This window comes from Brassica napus, unplaced genomic scaffold, assembly GCF_020379485.1.
Source record: "Brassica napus cultivar Da-Ae unplaced genomic scaffold, Da-Ae ScsIHWf_738;HRSCAF=1070, whole genome shotgun sequence".
NCBI lineage: Eukaryota > Viridiplantae > Streptophyta > Magnoliopsida > Brassicales > Brassicaceae > Brassica > Brassica napus.
Window position 1 is genome coordinate 3716 of NW_026016789.1, and position 7425 is coordinate 11140.

A 7425-nucleotide genomic window follows, 5' to 3' on the forward strand; every position below is an offset into this window, starting at 1 on the left:
AAGTGAAGCTCGCCAAAAGTGGAGCACGTATGATCAAGAGTTCTATGCGGTTTTTCGAGCTCTTCGACAATGGGAGCATTACTTGGTTCAGAGAGAGTTTGTTCTATTTACAGACCACCAAGCTCTAAAGTATCTTCACAGCCAGAAAGTGATAAATAAGATGCATGCTCGTTGGGTAAGTTTTCTGCAAAAGTTTCCTTTCATTATTCAGCATAAGTCTGGAACTCTTAACAAGGTGGCAGACGCCTTGAGTAGAAGAGCTTCCTTACTCACTATCTTAGCACAAGAGGTTGTGGGTTTCGAGTCTTTGAAGGAGTTGTACGAATGTGATGTTGAATTCAAGGAGTTATGGGGCAAATGTAATGGGAAGCATCCTTCGGCAGATTTCCACATACGAGATGGTTATCTTTTTAAAGGAGACAGGCTGTGCATTCCTTGCTCGTCATTACGAGAAAAGTTGATTCGCGATTTGCATGGTGGCGGCCTTAGTGGTCATTTGGGAAGAGACAAGACCATTGCTAGCTTGGAGACAAGGTTTTATTGGCCACATTTAAGGAGAGATGCGGGTGCTATAGTTAAAAGGTGTTATATCTGTCAGGTTTCTAAAGGACAATCTCAGAACACTGGACTTTATATGCCATTACCAATCCCAGAAGATATTTGGCAAGACTTGTCTATGGATTTTGTGCTAGGCTTACCTCGTACACAGCGAGGCGTCGATTCTGTGTTTGTGGTCGTTGACAGATTCTCCAAGATGTCGCATTTCATCGCTTGCAAGAAGACTGCAGATGCCTCTAACATCGCCAAGTTATTTTTTCGGGAAGTGGTACGTCTTCATGGGGTTCCTAAGACAATAATTTCCGACAGAGATACCAAGTTTCTGAGTCACTTCTGGATTACACTTTGGAGAATGTTTGGAACCAGCTTGAAACGGAGTTCTACAGCTCATCCACAGACTGATGGGCAAACCGAGGTGACGAATAGAACTTTGGGGAATATGATTCGAAGTGTTTGTGGAGATAAACCGAAACAATGGGATCTGGCTTTACCTCAAGTGGAGTTTGCTTACAACAGTGCCGTGCACTCAGCTACAGGGAAATCACCTTTTTCTTTGGTCTATTGTTCTATTCCGAAGCATGTGGTCGATTTGGTTAAGTTGCCTAAAGCTCCTGGAGTTAGTATCTCAGCTGAGGCTATGGCAGAGGATATTCTAGCAACTAGAGACGCTGTCCGAGCGAAGTTAGAAGCAACTGGCCAAAAGAATAAAGAAGCAGCAGACAAGCGTAGAAGACTCAAGGTTTTCAAAGAAGGAGATGAAGTGATGGTGTTTCTACGAAAAGAAAGATTCCCCGTGGGCACATATCGCAAGCTACAGCCTCGCAAATATGGTCCATTCAAGATTTTGCGGAAGTTAAATGATAATGCTTATGTGGTGGCACTTCCAGAAGACATGAACATTTCTAATACGTTCAATGTGGCTGACATCTATGAGTACCATGCTGATGGTGTTCTTTATCCAGAAGAGAACTCGGGGTCGAGTTCTTTCGAGGTGGAGGAGACTGATGTAGGAGACTCTTAGATTTACATAACCTAATCTAGAAGTTTTCCTTTTATTTCATGTTTTCTTTTTATTATAGGGATTTACCTTTTTATGTTTTAGGCTCTCTCTATATAAGAGAGTTTTAGGTATTCTGTTTTGGACATTCATATCTTTTCTTATCAATAGAAGTTTTTAAGCTTTTATCTTTTCTGGTGGATTCCAGAGCTTAATATTCGAGTTCTTGCTTGAGAGCTTGATTTTGATCTAAGGGTTAGTGTTTGCTAACCTTAGTGATTTCCGACTGCGTCATCATCTTTTTCCTCCTCTATACCTTCATCTGCAACCTCACCCTCCAAATCACTGGTTCTTTTCAAATACTCAACTTTCAGTCATGTGTTTTTTATTACAACTGATCTAGGCATCTGTTAAGCAGAACTCATAAGCAATCAAATTCTAAGTATCTTCTGCTGGTTCTAAGCGTTTCCCCATAACCAGTCTTGATAGGCTTTCAACCTTCTCTAACTTCCTTGTTCTTTGCCTGACGCTTACTCCTAAACTTTTCATTGTCCATCAGCCTGTGCACAAATAAATAATTACCAGGTTAACATTTAACGCATTCTGAAACACTAAAACAAAACTAAAAAAAGCTTTTGGAGAAGGCCATACCATGTTTATCAAAATCATTTTCGTCCTCAGGAACTTGAGGTGGACTGAAAAATTTGAAGAAACTCTCACAGTCCTCAGTCTTGGTGATACCGTGATAGGCTTTGTGTTTTTGGATCCCTTCTTTGGCTTCTTTTTTTTAGGATACTCCGAGTCAAACAATTTCCAGGATACCTTTCAATCTCCGTCCTGTACAATAATAGTTAACCATCGATAAGACATCTTTGTCTTTCGAAACAAAAAGAATCAATACAGTAGAGCAAAGATCATATACCCAATGGCCTTCTTGAGGATAGGCTCATCCTCATCAATCATGTGATATGTCTTGGTCAACACAGTATTCTTGAAGTAAGGGACTAAGGGTTCTCATCAAAGAAAAACCTCAAGCTTGAACCCTTTTGGTTCTTGAACTCTGTTCCACTTGATATCTTTATGATACTTGAGAGCACCTTCATCTCACTCAGTTATCTAGAATCATGAGAAACAAAAAAAAATTAAAATTAAGAGAATCACCTCTTCATAAAAAAGTATCCTGAATTCAGGATAACGTACCTCCTCAGCTGTAATTTCATTGTTCTTCAATGCAATAAGCCAGAAATCTGGCACTCCTTTCTCTGCAGAGGAAAAAAACAGATGTTCATATCAGTTGAAATATGATTTCAACTCATTGGAAGCTAAAATCATAACCAGGATTTAGTGAAAGTAATTGATAACACACCTTCAGCAGCTTTATTTTCTCCTTGTTCTATTTTTACTTTTTCTGGTGCACCGTCGACTTCAACCGCACCGGTCACAATCTCATATCGCTGAATGTAATCATCACGTTGGCAAAAGCAGATAACCATCAATATTAATTATAAATCATACAAAAGAGAGAAGTCTTATTGAACTTTTATTAGTTTATTCCAAAAATAAATCGGTAGAGCAGAAAACCATGAATATCAATTATAATCATGTGGGATACAAAAAAAGTGAAGAACACACAACATTCTTGATCTAAGTTAGTAGAGATAAGTCTTATCAAACGTTTCTTAATTGAGATTCATGTGATGACAAAATCAAAGAATCATTTTTTCATACCTTGGTGTAGAAAGGTTGATAGCTTCAAGAGCTGCCTCTCTCTTCAAGAATCTTTGCTTCAATTTCATCATGTTGGTTCTGCAATTTAGGATTTAAAAAAAAAAAGAATCAGAGAAAATTTGGGACTCCCCAAAATCGCATCAGGGCCAACTAATTTCAAACTAAATGCAAAATCCAAGATCACAAGTTAAAAACCGTCTGTAAGTCAATTTCTTACTAAGACTCCATCCACTATCCTCACAACATTATAAGTTTTAACATCAGATTTTCACAAAATTGCCAGAGAAGAAGGTTAAGAACAAAACCTCAAACGTGAATCGTTCGAATAATTGAAGGTTTTTTTCCTTTTTGAAGAGCCTGCATCAGATTCCATAAAATAATCAGAGTAGGATGAGAGCAAAACCTGAGAACAAATCGATGATTACTGTGACTTTTAATATTGCCTCTTTCAATCAAACGATTCTTAAGCCGTATTACAGATTAAACTGGGGCCGACAAATTTTTTTGATGCAGCATGAATACCTTATTTAAAACTTGAGTTATGGCATATCATAAATGCATGGAAGCTTGATCTCTTACAGTTTCTGAGAAAAGAGATCGTCATCGTCGAGGAAAATGAATAGAAAGAGCTTCAGATTTTTTCAGAGAGGACATTGGGCCTGGAAATTAACATTATAGAAGCCCAAATTAAAGAATACAAAAGAAACGAAAAAGTCAATCACAACAGAAGCCCAAACTAAAAACGCAAAAGATACGGGAACTTGGTTTCGTAGAATGTCTGTTGAGGCGACACGTGTCGCGAAAAGCACCCCTCTGCTTGCTGAGGTGGAAGAAGGAGGAGAGATCATAAGTCAACTTTATTATTAAAGATACTAGAGTCGGTCCGTCCTACGGGCGGGAAGTTGTAATAAAAATTATTTTATATAAATTTCTATTAATTTTATGAAAGATTATAAAAACCTTGTATATGGAAAGCGATATTATAAACAAATATAATAAAAAGGATTTTTAGATTAAATTTACAGTAATCTTCATTATTCTCAATTTTTCAGAGTAAAGAATTTATATCTTCATTACATGTAAATTATTTGATGTTTTGTTAACTTGGTTTGCATAATTTGGTTGTTGTTTTTAGCTGTAAGATTTGCTCGTAACAACTGTTAGTGGTATGATTATGCTGTTATTTTGTTTTGGTCGTTATTCATCAATCATGATTAGTTTAAATAATTTCTTCTTATGCTTAGATTCCTGTACATAGTTTGGTTCTTGTTATTGATTTGGAATGTAGGTGGTGTGTTTTGGATTCAGTTTTGTTTTTTAGGTAGATGCCATGTAAACACTCAGATGTGTGATTAAGCAACATAATAGGTCTTTGAGATAGTGATTCTCCAATTTAAGTCCAAATAGTGAAGAGTTGGGAAGGTGGTGAAAGGTTTATAAAATATTTTCGTTTGACACGTTTGCTTTATTTATCTAAGCTCATACTATATGTTAAAGATGTAATGATGACAATATCGTAGACGATCCTTTACAATGACATGGTTAAAAGATCATTGGATGAGGAAACAATCTCTGCAATTACTGTGAAAATACATTACCTACGTAAGCTAACTACAACTCCAATAGCATCATCATCATTACATCTTGAGCATGTAAAAGATGTGAAACCCTTCTGTAGCTTTTGATAGCAATTAGAACAGGAGAAGGAGCACCATCCATTGCTTGTCTCAATTTCACTGAATTTGGCTTTGCTAAGGAACTCACCAGTCTGCAGGTATAGACACGCAGAGGATGAGTGAAAGATGAATCCATGATTGCAGTTCCAATAAGTAAATTTAAGTACCAGAGGTGGGGAAACGAAGACATATGACTATATGAGCCAGACCAAGACCCACTTAGCCTAGAGGGAATAAAACAACAGTTGTAAGAGAGTTGAAATATTAGGATGAGGTTGGGCTTTCTTAAACTTTAAGAAAGTTCTTGCCGACTTGAGTTTGTTGATCATAATAAAAGTGTGCTCTGGACGTTGCTTTGAGGAAAAAGAAAACAAAAATTTGCTCTGAAAATCAGTAGAACTAAACTAAACAAAGTAGTATCAAAAGATTAAAAAGGTAATTATGATGATTCTTTATGATGACTATTCATGAAAAAAGTAATGAGTAACTAATAGTTTATAGAGCATGAAACATAATAGCAAAAGTGTGACTTGTGAGCTTGGTTCAGAGACTTGATGAAAACTATTCTTGACGGACGATGTCAGAAAATAATGAGAAATTTTCAATCTTTTTTAAGAAATATCCAAAAAGCTCCGAACTTTAATATGTATGAATGAAACAAAGTAGCAAAAGTTCACCAACTTGCCCAAGATATTTCTTTATGATAACGAAGACAAACAATGATAGAATGTTCATACTTTGTAGAAATTCCCCAACAAATCCAAACTTGAAGACATATGGATAAAACAAATGAGCAAAAAGTGTGAGCCATCATAGGCAAACACACATTTTCTAGTATACAGAACCAACTCTTCTAAGTCTCTTTAACCCTTTATTTAACCTAAAATCAGGGACAGAGTTTGTTATTAACAACATACACAAACTGTAGATTAAAGAAGTAATCAGTAGTCTTTAATAGTCTTGTAAAAACACAAAGTACATAATCATTGAGAGGAGAAGAGGAAGAAAGAAGACTATCCGTTTTGGCGCTTGAAGTGCAGAACTATCACAAAAAACACTTGGCTAAGGGGTGATTCTTTAAGATGGTGAAAATAAAGAATGAGCAAAATCCAATATATTTTAAAATGATCCACAAACTCAAACTTAAAGATATAAAAATGAAACAAAGTAGAAAGTCCACAAAAGAAAATAGCAAAAAGTGTGAAGCTTTCCTTCAAAAACTTGAATAAAACAAAGTAACAAAAGGTTTTATTTTTCTTGAAAGATTGAAGAAACGTACTATTTTGGCTACCAAGCATATCGACCCCGTTAAGGAAACAACGGTGGAGCTCCGGCGTCCATCTGAGTCGAGGCACCGGAGACCGTACATATGGCCTAACTCTGCCGCCTCCGTGACCTTTGCCATTTCTATTCCAATCTCTGTAATTATTGGAAAGAAAATGATTTAGGGGAATGAGCTGATAAAATTCACAGATGGGAACTCACATATTTATAAAAAGAGGAAGCGTTTCCACTGATGAAGAAGAATCTCAACCGGCGCAATCGAAACTCTCGGAACGGATTAAGCTCGTCGACTTCACCAACCCCATCGCTCGAATGGCGGAAAAAAAAATCTTTAGAACCCTAATTTTTGATCAGACGCGGTAGACCAATATTGGGCTCTGTCACTCGGGTAAAGCCTGAAGACCAATCTCACTAAGCCCAATAAATGTCGCTGGTTATTTAAAGAAACGCAAAGTTTTAGGCGTTAGGACAGGTGTCGTTCTGAGAATGAGCGACTTAGTGACGTGGCTCTCTCAGGAGTGAGGCACATTTTTATATATATATAGATTTATGTTGCTTGCTTCACTTTTAAATTAATGAAAGCCCTTTACCAAAAAAAAAAAAAAAAGATTTTACAGTGTACTGTTTGTTACTTTATCCATCCAATATAAACATTTATTGTCTTTGACTCTCTAAAGACTTTTTTGATAAGTTGTGGGTCGTTATGGTCCATCCAACGTTTCATACTCTTTCTAAAGACCTTTTTTTTGTAAGTTGTGGGTCATTCGATCCATCCAACGTTTCATAGTCTCTGTATAAAGACTTCTTTTTTGTAAGCCGTGGGTCATTTGATCTATCTAACGTTTCTTAGTCTCTGTCTAAAGAATTTTTAGTAAGCCGTTAGTTGTTTTGATCCATCCAATGTTTGATAAACTTTGTCTAAAAACTTTATTGCAAGCCGTGGGTACAATCACAGTCTCTGTCTAAAGACTTATCTTAAGCCTTGTTTATGTAAGCCATGGGTAAACTAACTTATGTCAATGTCATATTTTCTATCCTTTGCTTAGACATGCACTTCACCAACCAATCATTGTTAGGGCTATGGTTTAAATTTTCTCAGGGTCTAGACTTCACGCAAAGGAACAATATCCCCAAATAAGAATCTGACAGAACACTATTAGATTAGTATCTGCTTTTGATCTT

The 7425-nt window shown here is 36.6% G+C and overlaps 1 pseudogene; it reads right to left on the bottom strand.

The window, feature by feature from the left end:
* Window positions 1-2110: 2110 nt before the first annotated feature.
* On the bottom strand, window positions 2111-6364 carry LOC106417436 (annotated as a pseudogene).
* Between the last annotated feature and the right edge of the window lie 1061 nt (window positions 6365-7425).